General features: G+C 43.9%; 1 non-coding gene across 1 annotated transcript; it reads left to right on the top strand.

Moving 5' to 3' along the window:
• Positions 1-19,649: 19,649 nt before the first annotated feature.
• Trnat-ugu lies at positions 19,650-19,724 on the top strand. The gene has a single exon. It is a non-coding gene; the product is annotated as a tRNA-Thr (tRNA).
• Positions 19,725-20,612: the final 888 nt, after the last annotated feature.

Genomic DNA, 20,612 nt, shown 5'->3' with positions numbered 1-20,612 from the left:
ACCTGTCCACAACTCTACATATGTAATGTACAATATAGACATTTGCCGATTCACTCATTACTCACGCTTTGGCGATTCCCGTAAGAGTTTGGGCAACCTTTGCGCATTCGCACCGACAAAGGTCAATGGCTGGGTAGCCTTTATATATATTTCAGAGAAAAGCTGCACGGTCATCAACAGTATTCCATTCTTTCGAGAACAGTTACTGTCTTCATGTATATAGTTAAAGGCTACCCAGCCATTGACCTTTGTCTGTGCGTATGCGCACAGGTTGCCCAAACTCTTACGGGAATCGGCAAATGTTTCCTGAAAGTTTGGCCGTACCTTTTTGTAACACCCTATACATATATATTAAAGCGACAAAGAAACTGGTATAGGCATCCATATTCAAATAGAGAGATATGTAAACAGGATGCTGAACCGAGTTCAGTATAGAAGCAGCAGGGCACAAACACGATCAGTAAGCGAACTCGTCACAACCACGCTCACACCGGGCAGAATACGGCGCTGTGGTCGGCAGTGGTGCAGTTGTTAGATCGGATGCTGCTGTTACACTGGCAGGTTATCAAGATTTAACTGATTTGGAACATGGTGTTATGGTCGGTGCACGAGCGATGGGACACAGCATTTCCGAGGAAGCGATGAAGTGGGGATTTTCCTGTACGACCATTTCGCTAGTGTATCGCGAATATCAGCAATCCGATAAAACATCAAATCTCCGACATCGCTGCAGCCGGAAAAAGGTCCTGCCAGAAAGGGACCAACGACGACTGAAGAGAATCCTTCAACGCGACAGAAGTGGAACCCTCCTGCAAATCGTTGCAGATTTAAATGCTGGGCCGTCAACAAATATCAACGAAATATCATCGATATGGGCTTTCGCAGCCGAAGAACCACTCGTGTACCCTTGATGACTGCACGACACAGAGCTTCACGCCACGCCTAGGCCCGTCAACACCGCCATTGGACTGTTAATGACTGGAAACATGTTGCCTGGTCGGACGAGTCTCGTTTCAAACTCCACGGAGCGGATGGACGTGTGCGGGAATGGAGACAACGTCATGAGTCCATGGACCATGCATGTCAGCATGGGACTGTTCAAGCTGCCGGAGGCTCAGTGATGGTGTGGGGTGTGAGAAACTGGAGTAATATGGGACCCCTGATAAGTCTAGATACAACTCCGACAAGTTACACATACGTAAGCATCTTGTCTGATCATCTGCAACCATTCATGTCCATGGCGCATTCCGACGGACTTCGGTAATTCCAGCAGGACATTGCGACACCCCACACGTCCAGAATTGCTACATACGGGCTCCAGGAACGCTCTTCTGAATTTAAACACTTCCGCTGGCCACCAGACTCCCCAGACATGAACATTATTGAGCACATTTGGGATGCCTTGCAACGTGCTGTTTAGAAGAGATCTCCAGCCCCTCGTACTCTTGCGGATTTATGGAGAGCCCTACAGGATTCATGGTGTCAGTTCCCTCCGTCACTACTTCAGTCCAGTGCACGTCGTGTGCTGCACTTCTGCTTGATTGCGGGGGGCGTACACGATATTAGACAGGAGTATCAGTTTCTTTGGCTCTCCAGTGTATACCTCCACTCCGAACCTCCACCCCAACCCCATCTACATGGGCAAGGCAGTTAAGGTGACCACTGGATAAAATGGGTAATCTAGATTCGAATCCTGATGCAGCACACATTTTCACTTGTCACTGTTGGATATATTTCAGTCCCCAACTGTGGCTGATATGTTCGTTTATTTTAAAAGCTGAGATATTACTTTTAATCCATGCAGCTAACAGTCACCCACCTGTATTCATGACACAAACTAGCATAATGGTCATACCTACATCATGTGTAACCCATTACTGGTTTTGTAAAAGTGCAATTTGTCTTAAATTACAATGTGCCCTCTCCCATCTACAGTGTTCATAGTCATCTCCTCTATTCCCTAGAAAATGAGTCAAGTCTAAGTCTTCATCAGGCCTAACACACTTAATCCTCAAATTCTTACGCAAATGCGGGTGTCCTACAACCACCCTTTCCAAAACAACACGAGAAGGAGAAAAAAAGTTCAGTTACTGCACTCATGAACTCACCCTATAGTGCAGGCGATGCTGTACATTGTAGCTGTCGGCGTAGTCCCAAATCCACTCATCCCTTTGTAACAATTGTTGCCAGTAGCCACTTCTGCAAACAGTTGTGACAGCGATCAACATGGCAGGTGTTACTATGTACCCCACTACAGGTTTGGAGCTTGGTGTGTGCTATCAGGGCGGTGGGTTCACACAACCATATGGATGTCCGCTAACACATCATAGAAGTAGAAGAGGCATCAGTTGTTTCACACCATCAGGTGAAGTTGTAGTGTTATTAAAGGTAGCAGCCATGGTCAGATGCTGGTCCTGGAGTCTGGAGAGAATGCTGAACTCAGCACCCTGTCTTCGATGGCGTGGCCAGCTCTCAGCACTAAGCAGGCCTCAGCAGGGCAGAGCATCATCAGAACTCTGGCGAAGCCGTAGCTTACTTTTAACGTAAATAGATGCCTGAGTGAAGCTAAAGGTTATTATCGCCACAAAAAAATTTATCTTGTCAGTAACCTTCAAGTTGTATGCTGCTTATATGATTCTTCTATATGAATCACTGAATTTACTTATCATTATTACAAAAATTTCAAAATTAAATTTATAATCTTAATAAAAAACCTAAAATAATTATAAAATCAAAAATAAAAGTAATGAACTAAAACGTAATCTTGTTGCCCTCTGCATGCAACCATTTTCTGAAATTAAATTAATAATCAAATTAACTAATTTAATAATATGGAACCGTAAGCTGTTGGGGTACCCATGTACCACCACAAAAAATAAAAACAGTGACTAGTACAGGGAGTATGAATGACGACAGTAGTGTATTTAAGTTTACAAAATAATGTCATGTTTTATTAAACCTTTAATAACTCCAACTATCCAGAGAGCCAGCTGATACATCTTACTCAAAAATGACAAACACAAATCAGTTAAAGAACGTTGTTTGATAGGCAAAGCCTACATTGGCGTGGAAGCTACACAAATTCTCCTCTGAATTAATCTCTTTTACAACGCAATCTGACTTTGCTTACGAAAATACATTGTGAAGTCCAACTCTTCTCCAATGAATCAACAACGATGGATGGATGGATGGATGGATGGATGGATATTAGTGTTTAACGTCCCGTCGACAACGAGGTCATTAGAGACGGAGCGCAAGCTCGGGTGAGGGAAGGATGGGGGAAGGAAATCGGCCGTGCCTTTTCAAAGGAACCATCCCGGCATTTGCCTGAAGAGATTTAGGGAAATCAGGGAAAACCTAAATCAGGATGGCCGGAGACGGGATTGAACCGTCGTCCTCCGGAATGCGAGTCGAATCAACAACGATCAACTACACCACAAACTATGATATACCGGAGAACAGGGAGCTGCGAATATCGTTTAACAGCTCTATGGTGGTGAAGCGGTATTTTACACCCTTTCACCTTGATTCAGGCGGCAGCAGAATACGGCGAGGAGCGCCGCGCTGCGGCATCTGTAATGTTCTAACGCGTGCACGAAAATTGGCAGACTACACAGTCAGGCGTTCTGATTATCAGAACGCTGGAAACTTCAGAGTCCTGAAATCCCGGCAGATTTCAGTCTGAGGTGCACCCGTTTGCTGGTCTGGCAATACTAATTTGACGTAGGTACGACGGTGCATGCCGGAATTGCCAAGCATCAGACCGCCGACTCAGGACGAATAAGTTCACGCTCGTGACAGCGATACATCCGAGATGATTTGCAGTTCCACTGTTGGTGCAGTTGGAAACTGCCATGGTTCTTAGCCCGCCACAAGAGGCAGACCACAAGTCTCACCCACTAGAGAAAGACCTGAGTTCTCTACCAGGGGAGGACCAGAAGAAGCCAAAGAATCACAACCACTTTCCTCAAAGCCACAGTACAAGAACCGAATTAGCAAAAACGAAACAACTCACATTGTACAAACCAATCTAACTATTGAAGTGGCTGGTTCCCAGGAGGCGCCGTATTAAAACTCTTCCAAGATTTTCAAATGATTTATTCGTTTCCACTACATCGCTTCGTTCACCTCAGTCCATGTTACAGGCCCCGTATTGCTGAGGAAGTACCCTAGTGTCCTGTACAATGCAACACTGTGTCGTGCCGGCCTTGTTCGGCAGCTGTAGGGTTCCGATTACGCCAGGATGGCTGCGCCAGCAGCCGACTGAGAGGCCACCATCCCCGTTGATTCCGCGCTGCTCAGCCGGGAGCCGTAGGCCGGCCCACTGCTGCTTCCCTCCTCGGCGGCAAAGAATGCGCGCGATCCGGCGTCCGAATCTGTGGCCCCTCGCCTCCGAAGTCTCCGGCATGTATCGGGAGCCGAAATGACTGCCCGCAGTAGCAAGCCGAAGAGTGGTCCACCCTGGCTGGCTGCGGACCCCGCGCCTGCCCCTGAGGGTCGAACCAGCGACCCTCCATGGACGGGAACACTGTCACCCCATCTGTTGCTGCGTGTAGCCCGGCGCAGTCACACGCCCCGCCGTCCAGGAGAGCTGCCACACTTGAATGAATCTCGTTAGAAAACAATACCTATGTATACTCGCCTGTGCGCCTTTGTTTCGCTAACGCATCGCTCCAAGTCACCTACGCCCCACATCCTGGTTGCGCCAGTGGGTCCCTTGCTCCTATAGCTTGCATCATGCAAACCGCTGCGTTTACCCTTTCGAACAGTTCGACGGTCGTTTGCCCTCCATTCCACTTCGCAACTGCTCGTCAGCGTAACTTACTGCAATCCGGTCCTCACTTGGCTGTAACTTGTGCTCAGAATATCGCACAAAACAAACTTTCCCTACCCTAAACAGTGGTGACGCTACACTATACTCTACTCATTGAATCGCCCCTCTTGACTGTTCTGTTGGCCTGGTACCCAATCCAGACACAGCACCTGGTTTCCCATGCTGGGGGAGCAATCCTCCACTTTGCATATCCGGAGGGGAGTCGGTTGGAGATCACAAATGTCTGCCGCGTGGGGTAGCCGTACTGTCTGGGGTGCCTTGTCATGGTCCACGTGGATCCACCCGTTGGAGGTTCAAGTCCTCCCTCAGGCGTGTGTGTGTGTGTGTGCGTGTGTGTGAGTTGTCCATAGCGTAAGTTAGTTTAAGTTAGATTAAGTAGTGTGTAAGCTTAGGGACCAATGACGTAAGCAGTTTGGTCCTGTAAGATCTTACCTACCTTACCAAATCTCTCTTGTCTGAAATATATTCAGTTGGAAATGATCTAATCCTTCTAGGATGACCAATTACAGTTTCTGAAAGAAGGCTGTTAAGCTTCACAGACAGCAAAATATATGTTTTTCCCACTCACTAAAAGAACATAGCGACTTCCTGGCGTTGGCTGGGGGGAGGACGGTTACACATCCACCTCCTCTAGAACTGCATGCCAGCCACTCTGACTGCATCGTTTCAGCTTCTAACATGAGAATTCATGGAGTTTTATTTCCCACTGTCTGCACAAAAGCTCAGTTTACAGCAGTCTCTCTTAAATGGTTTCCTCCATCCACTTCCAGCCATCTTTCCGCCTTCTGTGATGGACTGGCACCTGGCCAATACTAAGCAGAAGGAGGGGAGAGCTTCGGCCAGAAGCCCCTCTGCAGGTAAGAACCACTGAACGCTGTTCCCCAGAATCACTTGCAAGGCCAGGTTGCTGTGCTCAGCATTTATGGCTCCCAAATTCATCTCTAAACTGTTCTTGGACACCTCCACTTGTACTTGCCGCAGTACCTCATCTCTTACATCTCTTGCATTCCAAACTTCGCAGAAGCACTCAAACGAATCTTACATGACTAGTCACTGCCTGTGGGGTGTTTCTAGAACGAAACTTTCACTCTGCAGCGGAGTAGGTGGCGGCAGAGCACTTGTTTTGATCTGCCAGGAAGTTTCCATGGACATACCATCTGACGTGTATATATATATATATATACACGTTATTTATATATGTTATATGGATATAAATTAAATCCATTTTCTCAAAAAAATGTTTCACACTCGAAGTGTGATTGTAAAAGCTCTGCTGCGGACTCAATTACGGTTACTACAAACGCTACGTTAGATCCAAAACGTTAAGCAGCCACACATTTATTTTTTAAATGAACGTAAGTGAAAGTCAAAGGGTTCCAAATCCGATTAATATGGAGCATGATCCAAAAATTCATACTTCGAATCGTTACATTTTCCTTTCGTCAAAGCAGGTTCTTTGCAGATACATTGTCCTAATGAAAGATATTTTTCTTCAGCAATTCACATCTGTAATCCAGTTGTCGAAAGGAACAATACTAGATACGTTACTGACTTGCTTTTATGTATAAACCTGTTTATTATGTGACCTGGACACTGCTCGTTTGAAATTTTTCAACAGCAGCTGTGTTTATGCCTGTGTCCATATTTGCATTTGCGGTATTTGCTTGAAAATGATTAAATGGTCGAAATTACAGTCGCAGTAAATAAAAAACTTCCACAGCCACAAGCGTTAATTATCATATTTAAATTTCGCACGGAAGTTGTGGGCTTATCTCTCGTTAACAGAGGCCTATTAGAGAAAACATCTCTCGTGAGGAAAAGGCATTGACAGTCAGAAGATCTACGGTGTGTCGGCTTCTGTTTGCAATGTCGGAAGACCGCAGTGAGAAAGTACTTCTACAACTACCTGAGATATCAGTTTGAGAAAACGCGACGATAATGAGTGGTGTAGAACCCCGTTACAAAGTCCGTTTCTCCCCTATGCGACTTCAAAGGATCGACTGGAATAACAGCCCCACTCGCATTCTCGTGGATATCAGTGTTTGCACAGCTATGATTCAGGACGTTGTACACTGGCCGACAAAAAGAAAAAAAAATCGTACGCACCCGGAAGGGTAGGGAGAAACGAACTGAAGCTTCACGGATTGTCATGCTATGTTCAAAAAAATGGCTCTGAGCACTATGGGACTTAACTGCTGTGGTCATCAGTCCCCTAGAACTTAGAACTACTTAAACCTAACTAACCTAAGGACATCACACACATCCATGCCCGAGGCAGGATTCGAACCTGCGTCCGTAGCGGTCACGCGGCTCCAGAGTGTAGCGCCTAGAACCGCCTGGCCACTCCGGATGGCATGCTACGTGACGTTAGTGATTTCAATATCGAGTCACATAGGCAATCATGAACTGTATGCATGCACTGATTCGGTTGGTAAGGGTGCCATAAGGTTGTTGCATCCTTTCCTGAGACAAGTTGGGCCAATATTGCTGTAATTGGGCCTTGATAGCCTGGATACTGGCACGGTGACGGTGTTGATATCCAGCTAGTCCCTAGCATGTTCTACTGGAAACAGATCTGCCACAGGAGAACTCCAGCATCATGCACACAGTTCACGCAGACACATAGCGTGTACTGTCGTGCAGCGTCCCGTCGAGAAACGGCATCGCTGTATAACCACATGAGAGATAAAACACGAGGTCGTAGGATGCTCGTGACGTACCATTCTGAGGTCAGAGTTCCCAGCCTTGATCTGAAGTCATACCCCACGGCTCTCCTCTCCACGACACCAGGAGCAACCGAGCGAGATGGCGCAGTGGTTAGACACTGGACTCGCATTCGGGAGGACGACGGTTCAATCCCGCGTCCGGCCATCCTGATTTAGGTTTTCCGTGATTTCCCTAAATCACTTCAGGCAAATGCCGGAATGGTTCCTCTGAAAGGGCACGGCCGACTTCCTTCCCCATCCTTCCCTAATCCGATGAGACCGATGACCACGCTGTCTGGTCTCCTTCCCCAAACCAACCGACACCAGGAGCAGCGCCACTGTGCCTCTGCAAAACATTGCAACAAATGGAAAAAATCGCCACCTTTCTCGCTGACGATGGTAATTCAGCGCAGTGCAGAAATACAATTAATCTCTCAACACAGTGCGACGCCATTTATGGTCCGCGCTTCTCGGTCTACAAACTCAGCCGTTTGTGTTCTGGTGTTGATGGCAGCCTAGGCATGAGACCGTAACTCCGTAGTCCGACTGCTGTTAGCCTCCGACTTATGGTGCAGGATACGCAGAATGTTGCAGAGAGTTCACTACTACTTCTTGGATGGCAGATGAGGATGTGAAGGGGTTATGACGCACGGTCCAATCCAGTACAACACTGTGGCAGGATCACATCCGAATGCTCCATAAATGTAGATACTGCAAAAATCTACCAGCTGGTCAAATTAAGATCCAAAAAGTGCACCTTTCAGTCCATGACAGCTGTGCCAACCTCTTCATCTCATTGCAGCACTTGCAGCCTACGTCCTCAATCATTTGCTGGATCTATATCAGTCTCTCTCTTCTTCTACAGTGTTTTCCCACTACAACTCGCTCTCGTGCCATATAAGTCGTTCTCTCATGTCTTAACAGATGTTATCATCAAAATTGGTTCAAATGGCTCTGAGCACTATCGGAATTAACATCTGAGGTCATCAGTCCCCTAGAACTACTCAAACCTAACTATCCTAAGGACATCACAGGCATCCATGCAAGAGGCAGGATTCGAACCTGCGGCCATAGCAACAGCGCAGTGCCGGACTGAAGTGCCTACAACCGCTCGGCCACCGCGGCCGGCTCTTATCATCCTATCCCTTCTCCTGGTCAGTGTTTTCCACATGTTCATATTCTCTCCGATTCTGCGCAGAACCTCCTCATTCCCTACCTTATTGGTGCTCCTAATTTTCACCATTCTTCTGTAGCACCATATCTCAAATGCTTCGATATTCCCACAGCCCAAGTTTCACATCATTCAATGCTGTTCTCCAAACGTACATCCTCAGAAATTTCTTCCTCAAATTAAGGCCTATGTTTGGTACTAGTAAACTTCTCTTGGCCAGGATTGTCCTTTTTGCTAGTGCTACTTTGCTTTTGATGTCCTCCTTGCTCCGTCGGTCATTGGTTACTTAATTTCATCTGCTTCGTGACCATCAGTCCTGATGTTCAGTTTCTCGCTGTTCTCATTTCTGCTACTTCTAATTACTTTCGTCTTTCCCCGGTTAACTCTCAATCCATATTCCGTACTCATTACACTGTTCATTCCATTCAGCAAATCATGTAATTCTTCTTCACTTTCACTCAGGATAGCAATGCCATCAGCGAATCGTATCATCGATATCCTTTCACCTTGAATTTTAATTCCACTCCTGAACTTTTATTTTATTTTCACCATTGCTTCTTCGATGTACAGACTGAAAGTGGGGGCGAAAACTACCTCTCTGTCTTACACCATTTTTTAATACGAGCACTTCGTTCTTGCCCGTCCGCTCTTGTTTTTCCCTCTTGGCTCTTGTACAAATTGAATATTACCCAAAAAATGGTTCAAATGGCTCTGAGCACAATGGGACTTAACTGCTGAGGTCATCAGTCCCCTGGAACTTAGAACTACTTGATCCTAACTAAACTAAGGACATCACACACATCCATGCCAGAGGCAGGATTCGAACCTGCTACCGTAGCGGTCGCGCGGTTCCAGACTGTAGCGCCTAGAATCGCTCGGCCACTCCGGCCGGCAATATTACCCAATTCGTCCTATAGCTTACCCCTAATTTACTCAGAATTTTGAATATCTTGCACCAATTTACATAGTCAAACGCTTTTCGTAGGCCGACACATCCTATGAATGTATGTTGATGTTTCGTCAGTCGTGCTTCCATTATCTATCGCAACGCCAGATGTGCTTCCCTGGTGCCTTCCCTTTCCTAAAGCCGCAATTATACACCCTACCAATCCTTGAACAGTACTAAACACATACAAGTCTACTGAATTCTGTTGGCCATTATACCTCCCACAGCGAATTGCTATTCTTATTTACGTAGCCGCCGGCAAGTCGTACGTATACGAAGTTTCATTGACATCCGACCATACTTTCTGTGCGCTTTATTTTTTCATTATCTTTTTCAGGCAGTGTATTTTCCTTACAGTAAAATACAAAATAAAACCACGCTAAGTGATAACGACCGTTTCGACACATCTTCTTTAAGGCTAATGCTGTGGCATTCCCTGGAAGGCTGGAGTGTTCGTATTCCCAATAAAGGCATATGGGCAATCTGCAACGCCATCGGAAGTCAAGTGAGAGTAATAAGAGTGAAGTGAAAACCTTACGAATACCAAATGACAATGAAGACAGGAAACGAAATTTAAGCTTGTTATAACTGTTGTTTAGCTGGTACACTGAAGAAGCAACAGATTTATTAAGAAAGAAAAAAGTGCCGAAGAAAAAGATACCACGAGTAACTTTTCACGGTAGTAATAAAATAAGTATTGTTACACAGGATGGAGTGACCGTTTTAACTAAACATTCGGTAAAAAGTAATGAGCAGAGCAATGAATTGTAAAGACACTAATTGAACAAGTGAGCAAACACCTAAAATTACGAGAATGCAAAGGAAGGAAGGAATAAATTTTGATATCTCGGATGCATTGTCATATATGATCTGCAAAGTAAAAAAAAGAGTGAAGAAGAACGTCGCGCATGTGAACTTAATTCTCTTCTAGTGTAAAGGTGAGGAAAGAAAAATACTATTAAATGAAGCTATTGGCACTGACGTTATTAAAGATAAAGCTAGAACAAGGATGAAGCGGGATTAGAAGTCGTCTTTGTTGAAGGAATTATAACTTTTACCCAGGCTAATTTAGCTGAAATACAAAAATCTAAACTGCGTGTCCGTTCGGACATTGAAAACCTGGTCACCTCGCTTGCGGCTCTGACTACGACGCCACTGAACTAAACTTTTACGCAAGAAATTTCCTGTAGTCAAAGAACTGGTTAGTGTAGAGGGAGAAAATTCGACGACAGTCAGCGCTGTTTGAAATTTAAATATCGAAAGTTTGGAGGTGTAGTAACAGAAATCGAGAACAATTGGCAATAAATGGCTACAGAATGGCATTTGAGAGATAGTTATAAAGCGGTAATTATCACCTGCAAACAACAATGTTACGTAATTTTTTGCTGCATTAGCTGACTGTTCCACTGGGCCTTGGAAGATTGTTTTATATAGGGTGGCCCAGAAATGTTGCGACATACACTGAGGGTTTGTAGATGGTGTCTCGAGGAAATACTCGATGATAGGAACCTGTGTCTGGAAACAACAACGCTACGGAGCAGCGAAATGGCCCTGCTACTACGCTGCCCCTTCGGCAGCAAACGTGACCTGGTTCGCTATAGGCGGAACGTCTCGCAATGTTGTTACTTATTCAGTGACCTAGACTGATTTCCCCCACGGACAGTGAAGAAGACGGAGCTAGTTGCTGCCCAGCAATGCCTTTATACGCAGCAGCTAACACAACGTTCTCCAGTGACAATCAGTCTCAATCACAGAATAGCAAACAACATTGCAAGACGTTCCACCTACAGTCCATCAGTGAAGCAAGTCACGTTTGCTGCCGAAGGGATAGCCTAGTGGCAGGCGCTGATGCTTGTGACTTGGACGCTCTGCAGCCTTGTCGGATGATGTTTCTGGACTTGGGTTCTTATTCTGGATTTCTTCCTCAAGACACCCGCTACAACCACTCGAAATTTGTCACAACATATCTGAGACACCCCGCACCTTACGAATGAAATAACACATGGCACTAGTTTGATATTCTACAGCATATATATCCTATAAAATACATAAAATTATAATAATTACTTTTTTTATTTTTTCAGGTACATATCCTGGTACCAATTCAAATCTCTGAGCCACAGCACTGTAGCATTCGCTAGAGGACTAAAAACAAAATGGTAAACCGGTAACAGGTTTCCTGCATCTGAATGGGAACAGCGCTGCAACGGTCCATGCTGAGATGATGCAAGTTTACTGCAACAATGTGCCCTCATATGACAGTGGTTAGATGTTTCTCACGCCTGTAGTGTGCTCAAAGTCAAAAAAGTCTTAATGATCAAGTGGCAGTCCATCTACCTGCAAAGAGCCATCAATCACGATAGAAGTGAAGGGCCTGGTGCAAAAATAACGATTTATCACAGTCGAATCAGCCGTGGATCAGTTTTCAACGTCTTGCACGTCATTTTGAACCTGACAAAAGACGCCACCTGCTGGGCTCCGCGACTACTGACACCCATTAAGAGAGATCTCAAACCCGAGGCAGGAACGGAAATATAGCAGCTGTGTTAAGCCAATCGAGTTGACGTCTTTATCCGCCTAATCACCATGAACGAGTGCTGAACGTATGATCATGAATCCAAGACAAAGAACGAAAACGAGCAGTGGAAAAATATGGATTCACCATTGGCGATATATCGGAAAACCCATTCATCATCGGGCAAGATGATGAGTGTGTTTGTAACGCTTTGGTATAGTGCTAAAATATTATGGCTTCAGCGGGAAAATCGTCATAGGGACGTACCACGGCAACCCGCTGAAGATGGTAGGTTGTCAAGACGAAGCTTAACGGGAAGCTGCCCAAGCGAGTGTGTCCTCTGCACAACGCCCCGGCTCGTTCTACACAGGACAAATGCTACTTCTTTGGACTATCAAATTATGCCTCACACGCCATTTTCTCCTGACACGGCACCAGGTAACTTCTCCCATTTTCTGGTGTGAAGAAACCATTCCGTGGCATGCATTTCCAGAGTACTGCTTGCATGATTTTATATGTGGATCATTTCCTGGAAGGCCAAAATGGAGATTTGTAGAGATAAGAACAGAATCATCGTTCTAAAATAGGTGTCGCTTTAATACTTTTCGCAAACATAAGCGAACAGTCAGTAATTGAAATTAACAGTTACTAAACAGACTTTTTTAACGAATTGAAGATTGTGTGGAGAATACTGGCTCAGGGAGCTCTGACGTGGTTGAGAATGTGCTATTGCTCCCCGGGATAATTTATTTGGCATAAGAGACGGTAAGTAAGAAAAAGTCGTTTGAAGGAAAAATTATAAAATGTGGTGCATTTTATTGGAGACATAGTGAATAGCCTGTTTGCTAATATGAATCATCACAGCAGGGCGAACACAGTTCATCTCTGCGTGAAGCCAGGATAGGTGTCGGGAACCTGTGAAGTGTCTACGACGCTCGTAAAACATTATTAGAGTTCAATATTTCATTCTCATTGATTACAAGTCGTCGTTCTTCTGCACCAGTCTCGGCTGTTTGATCATTCAGCTGCATGTTGGATTCTAGCTGACGTCCGTCGAGTCAGCTCTGCGGTTGCGCGGCCAGAAGATGTCAGCGACATTGGCGTCGCGGGGGACTCTCCAGTTATTGAAAAAACAGTCACATGTGGCGTAAGGATAATGTTTGTATTTAATTACTCTCTACTTAATTGAAGGAATAGTAATGTTTTTGTTATCAGGAGACACCAGTTGTAGTGAAATACATGTGAAAACAGCCGAAGCACACTGATTCAGTGACGCAAGCTGCAACTCATTCATGAAGAAAAACTGTAGAATATGTCTATATACGCAGCTTATATAGCTGAAAGCAAGAGAATATAAGCACATTTCAATAATATATGTCTGTTGTTGTCTGTTATCATCATGGGCACTTTCCTTGTCACTTAAATTTTTTTTTATGAAGTCCAACGATTCGCCCTTTCTTCCAACTAATTTGACTTTCTAATACACGAATATTTCTGTGAATAAAATTACTTTTGCTTCAAAAGAGAATGTGTTGAAGATTCATTCCGTTTGTGGCTCAGAATTAGCAACAATTGTGGAATTGTTTTCCCCTCTGTTGGGAATTATTGCCTTTGACGAACTATTATTGTAACGAAACATCCTGGCAGATTAAAACTGTGTGCCGGACCGAGACTCGAACTCAGGACCTTTGCCTTTCGCGGGCAAGTGCTCTACCAACTGAGCTACCCAAGCACGACTCACATCCCGTCCTCACAGCTTTACTTCCGCCGGTACCTCGTCTCGTACCTTCCAAATTATTGTAATGTCACAGTTTAACATGAAAAATTTTATTATTGAAATGACTGTTAGGCACCGTTCAATGTATGTAGGTATCAAAGACTCTACAATCTTGCTGAAAGATATGAACAACACTATCATTTCCAATTTATATACAACGTTAATTATTCAGACTATTCTTGTTCTGACTATCGTTCTCGTTAAGATTATCTTGAAACTACTACAGTTCTGTAGATATATTGTATTGTTTCAGAAGAAATAGAGTAACTCATCTCAACTGGTTAATTATTCTTCTACAATTACATTCTCATGAATATCCAGAGAGTTCCAGATATCTACGTTGACGTGCATTTGGAGAGACGCTGGAAACGTGGCAAACGAACCTGAAATCAAACGGCAGTTCTTTACAGACTCATGAACGCGCACTTAAATAGCTATAACAACTCTTTACCAGGATCTCGTCACTCAACATATTACGCAAACCACGAGTTTATTTAAAAGTGCATCACTTGAATGCCAATAGTATAAACCAAAATATCGTCCAGATAATATTCCAACATAACATAAAATAACACAAAACACTAGAACAATCAAAGTAATATACCATTATCACGTCTGCGTGATTTTCCCATAAGTTACAGTTGTGGTCGTTTGTTGACAGTTAAGTAATTTGGCTATTAAATTCCATATTGGTTTCCTGCGTTTCCCATACACTGATTTGGCTGAAGCTGTAGGGAATAAAACTCTGCTTTGCTGGATGGATGTACGACGACTTCTGGTATTTACTAGCAATATTTTGTTATTAAAGGAAATCGACATTCTTCAGTAAATGCCGCTGCGTTACAAGAGAACTGTTAATAAACTGTCCTATAATGCAGCGTTTCATTTCTCCCACTGTCCTTCGGAAAGTAAATAATCACACATGTGGCGTAATTTTTTAGTTATTGTCGATTTTTATGGCACTACATATACTCCCTATTGTATAAACTATGCTACAAATCAATATAAACGTTAGTATTCGCAGTCATTCAACACCGCATTCAAAAGTGTCGCTTGCTGGCCGCTTGGAGTGCTGCTATCGCCTTGGGTAACAAAAACGAGACGGAATGTCGTGACTGTTATGGTGGACCGTGGCTTGAGTGTACTCCCTCCCATCCCGAATTTTACTATAACCCTTGATGAGCCATCCGCGATGTACCTGCTGTCCGCAGTCGTGTGGTCGGTTGATCTCCTCCCTAGGCTTGGTGGGTTTCAGCACCCGAAGGCGCTTGAGTCTTGAACAGGAAAGAGGCTTCCATGTTGCCCGGCATTGGCAGCACTCAGCTAAGTAATGATGTCTGAAGTCGGCATGAAGTGCATCTGGTGAATGCCATCATCTTGAGTACATCTTTGACCAGTTCTCAGACTATGCTGCAGCATCTAGGACACATCGGAATCATGAGATCGAGTGCTATTACACTACTGGCCATTAAAATTGCTACACCATGAAGGTGACGTGTTACAGACGCGAAATTTAAACGACAGGAAGAAGATGCTGCGATATGCAAATGATTAGCTTTTCAGAGCATTCACACAAGGTTGGCGCCGGTGGCGACACCTTCAACGTGCTGACATGAGGAAAGTTTCCAACCGATTTCTCATACACAAACAGCAGTTGACCGGCGCTGCCTGGTGAAACGTTATTGTGATGCCTCGTGTAAGGAGGAGAAATACGTACCATCACGTTTCCGACTTTGATAAAGGTCGGATTGTAGCCTATCGCGATTGCGGTTTATCGTATCGCGACATTGCTGATCGCGTTGGTCGAGATCCAATGACTGTTAGCAGAATATGGAATCGGTGGGTTCAGGAGGGTAATACGGAACGCCGTGCTGAATCCCATCGGCCTCGTATCAATAGCAGTCGAGATGACAGGCATCTTATCCGTTTGGCTGTAGCGGATCGTGCAGCCACGTCTCGATCCCTGAGTTGACAGATGGGGACGTTTAGAAGACAACAACCATGTGCACGAACAGTTCGACGACGTTTGCAGCAGCATGGACTATCAGCTCGGAGACCATGGCTGCGGTTACCCTTGACACTGTATCACAGACAGGAGCACCTGCGATGGTGTACTCAACGTGAACCTGGGTGCACGAATGACAAAACGTCATTTTTTCGGATGAATCCAGGTTCTGTCTACAGCATCGTGATGGTCGCATCCGTGTTTGGCGACATTGCGGTGAACTCACATTGGAAGCGTTTATTCGTCATCGCCGTACTGGCGTATCACCCGGCGTGATGGTATGGGGTGCCATTGGTTACACGTCTCCGTCATCTCTTGTTCGCATTGGCTTCACTTTTAACAGTGGACGTTACATTTCAGCTGTGTTACGACCCGTGGTTCTACCCTTCATTCGATTCCTGCGAAACCTCACATTTCAGCAGTATAATGCACGACCGCATGTTGCAGGTCCTGTACGGGCCTTTCTGGATACAGAAAATGATCGATTGCTGCCCTGGCCAGCACATTCTCCATATCTGTCACCAACTGAAAACGTCTGATCAATGTTGGCCGAGTAACTGGTTCGTCACAATACGCCAGTCACTACTCTTGATGAACTGTGATATCGTGTTGAAGCTGCATGTGCAGCTGTGACTGTACACACCATCGAAGCTCTGTTTGATTCAATGCCCAGGCGTATCAAGGCCGTTATTACGGCCAGAGGTGGTTGTTCTGTGTACTGATTTCTCAGGATCTATGCACCCAAATTGTGTGAAAATGTAATCACATGTCAGTTCTAGTATAATATATTTGTCCAATGAATACCCGTTTATCATCTGCATTTCTTTCTGGTGTAGCAATTCTAATGGCCAGTAGTGTACTATAATTGCCATCCCAATGATCAACTCATGATGAGAGCTGGAGTATTTAAAGCGTGCTAGCTTGTGACTATTGTACAAGGCTCGGTTCGAAATGACCAAATGTGTTTTACTAATTCTCCTATATTCACTAAACAAGCTTTAACTGCTGTGTTGGCCCCTCACTATGTAGTCTTATGAAACAGATTGAGTCTCTTGCGACATGTCTCACGAGCTAACGAATACGTTTGTTTCACCTGTTTTGCTTTTGTGTCGTCGTCTATTTTCTGCTGAATGCGTATCCTTACTTGGCAAATAGTGTCGACCTGACACACGTGCGACATTCTGATTCACTTCCTGCTTCTGTGTCTATCTCCGGGCTGCCTCGAATTTTTCTGTGGCAACGAGAGTGAATTTTAGTAAATGTTTCTTATTTCTACCCCTTACTATTCTGCGCCATAATAGCCGATTACCGTCAAACTTTTCGATTAATAGAGGTCACTAATTAATTTTAAAACAATAACACTCATTGAATGCTACTGGTACTTTAGCGAACCGTTTGGCGACGTACAGTGGTCAGTTGCTGTCCAGTGTGTGTGTACCACAACAGCGATGTTAACGAAGCAGATCTGGCACTGGACGCAGAATGCGCTTTGGCAGCTGTCAATATCCGAACCGCAGAGGCCTAACAACACCCGGTCGGTCGGTCGTATTGATCAACGAAATTTGCTGCTTTGCTGTTTCGTTGTCGTTTGTACTTAAAATGACAGCACACAGTCGGTTATTCACGTCTATTTATAATCGAATCCCTCTGTATGAAATATCGGAATACTTTTGTATATGTGAAAAAAAAACCCAGAGAAAACATATATTTCAATGGCAACAGCGGTGTGAAAAACGTACATTCATCAAGGTAATTTTTCAGGCTTCATCCATTCCGCTTTTTTCTTTTATATTTGTAACAAAGGCGATTGGTATAGTCACCTTTCCAGTTCTGCTATTAAACGCGATTAATTTCCACGAACGAACGCACGACACAGCTCAAAGAATAACATTTTCAGATTGCTGTGTTACGTATTCTTTGCCATCTTTATGAACGTGTGATAGAAGACACATAAATTTACTGGGCACCCTGTCACCGCCTTAACTGTAATGGATTGTTATTCTATGAATTTACAACGGTTCAGCTAGAATATTTGAATTTATGATTAATTAATCGCGCGAACATTGCAAAAATGAAATTGCAGTCGACTACGTGTCAGGTTGGTAAAATTTTATTCTTGTCTTATGAACTGTTTCATAAATCTTTTTGTCACTCGACATACAGGAGTTTTCCGGTGTCTTATCACCCTTCACGTCTTTCGCTATTGTATAGGAAGGGACGGCCAGTAACGTTGTTTCTCTTTCACAGTCGATTCTAAAGCGGAAAGAACTTATTGGTTATTATCGATCGTAAATTACAAAATCATTACGTTCACTAAACAAGCGCCCCTTTGGCCTCTTTCTGTATAACCATAATTCTATAATCTATTCAACTTCTTGATTAATTTAACCTTGAATGGATTATGATACTTAACAATTTTGATTTGCTTCATGATGTTTTTCTGTCTTTCTGGCCTCGTAACTATTGTCATTTAGCATTTTACTTGTCCACGGTCGCTGGAAACTTTAAAGTGGATAGCCCCATGTGATAAAATTTCTTTACTGTTTGATAAAATATGGTCAACTTCGCTTTCAGATCTATTCAATAGGTACGAAATACTTTTCTGTTTGTTTCTTGTGTGAGAATGTGTTCCAGACAAACATTCTGTTCCTCTTGGTAAATCAGACTAATGGATGACTCCGGCTGCTTCTCGTACCATATCCAAAGTTTGATTGTAACGTTCTGTATTTTTATTTTTCTGCTGCATTAAAATCCCTCATAACGATGTTCCAGTTGGATTCGTAGTCATTTGTTAATTGGTACAGAGGACGTGATTTCCTTGGTACGTCTTTCGTCAGTTTTTTTAAAAAAGTGTTCTTATCCTACCATATATTGCTATTTAAATTCCTTGTTTACAGCAAATACTACCCCTAAATTCCCTGATTTCTCTGTTCTTCTCTATTCCGTCTTCGTTTTTCTTTCGGTACTTTTGATGTGTTACCTAAGTCCTCTTCCAGCGACACTAATCAATCTTTGTACTTATTTGGAAATGGTGTCTGTTCTAGAACGAAATTAACATTATATATTAATACCTTCAGCTGCTGACGGGTGTTGATATGTATCAACGAGGACAGGCAAAAATGTGTGTCAAGACCGGGATCTCCTGCTTACATGGCAGACGCCCTATCCGCTTTTGTCTGGGCGGACGTCACAAGACATCCGTTCAAGTTGATCGTTGATTCTTTAACTCAGTTTTTTTTATTCCAGATAGCACGTAGCCCTCTGACCGAACACGCTGGGTTACCGTGCCGGCATCTATCTAAGCCACCGAGGGCACAGAGGATAGTCCGACTGCAGGGACTATCTCACGCACGTCTCCCGCGATACCCACATTCTCACCTTATATGTCCACACACTACATTCGTAGTGTCCCTACCCTATACACTCATTAGCCGTGGAAGATATTCTTATCAAATACCAGAACTCTTGTTCTGGTAATATATGTGCATCCGCACAGAAGAGGAAGGTCATGGCCGGTATTGCCAGAACTATATACTTATTTGGATATGGTGTCTATTTTTTCGGACATGTCGTCCACGAATAATGTGTGTGTTGGGTAGGGATACAAGGAATGGGGTGTGTGGACATATAAGGTGAGAATGTGGGTCTCGCGGAAGGCGTGCGCGAGATAATCCCTGAAGTTGCACTATTCTCTACGCCCTCGGTGGCTCAGACGGACACAGCGTCTGCCATGTAAGCAGGAGATCCCGGGTTCGAGTCCCGGTCGGGGCACACATTTTCACCTGTCCCCGTTGATACGTATCAACGCCTGTCACCAGCTGAAGGTATTAATATATAATTCTAATTTCATTCTATCTTTGGTTCCTAATTTCTGTAATTTATCGACCATAAATAATGGTTTTTTTCTGAAGAACGTGCTATTGCTCATTTCGCCAAACTAAGAACGCAACATTACTAATTTGACCTCATGTTTTGAAGAGAAATAAATACACAAGGGAGAAATCGATCTTGCGCGAAAATTTGGGCCGTAATTCTGGTAGTACTCATTTATACCGTCTTGAATGACATCTTTTAAAGTTCGTACGCGCCGATTGCTTGTCATTCGCTCCGCTCTACTACAGCTGATTACTGTCCTAGTGCGAACTACTGTAAAGTGAATGGAGTAGGAGATTTACGATCACAACGCCGGTGAACCAATAAGTGGTAGTGCTTTTTCATCGTGTCAGAGTGCACTGTTTTCTGCCTGTACATGGCGCTCTAGATCTATTTGCTTTCACCAATGCAACGTAAAAACATTTAACATAAAACTGCATATAGCACCGTTTTTAGACGTAATCTATAGCGACTTACACATTGCGCTGCTCAAAATCTTCATATCTATAATAATTAATTAATTATGGGCGATAAATGTTAATAATAATTTGCAAACAATGAAAACTATTGCAAGTTAAGTGTATAGCATAACTTAACTATTTTAAAATACATGTGATGCCACCCAAAATATTATATAGTGCCGTTCTTTACGTCATGAATTTTCTATTGCATTTTATAAACAATTTTCCCTCAATTGTGTTTATTGATCTTTACGGGCTTAATTATTTATGAATCTTAACATATGACTACGGCACTCGATCCGCTATGACGAAACGTTTTTAATGA

This window comes from Schistocerca piceifrons, chromosome 2 (genome assembly GCF_021461385.2).
Source record: "Schistocerca piceifrons isolate TAMUIC-IGC-003096 chromosome 2, iqSchPice1.1, whole genome shotgun sequence".
Classification (NCBI taxonomy): domain Eukaryota; kingdom Metazoa; phylum Arthropoda; class Insecta; order Orthoptera; family Acrididae; genus Schistocerca; species Schistocerca piceifrons.
The sequence above is the reverse complement of the archived record's forward strand: the minus strand, read 5'-3'. Positions and strand labels throughout refer to the sequence as shown.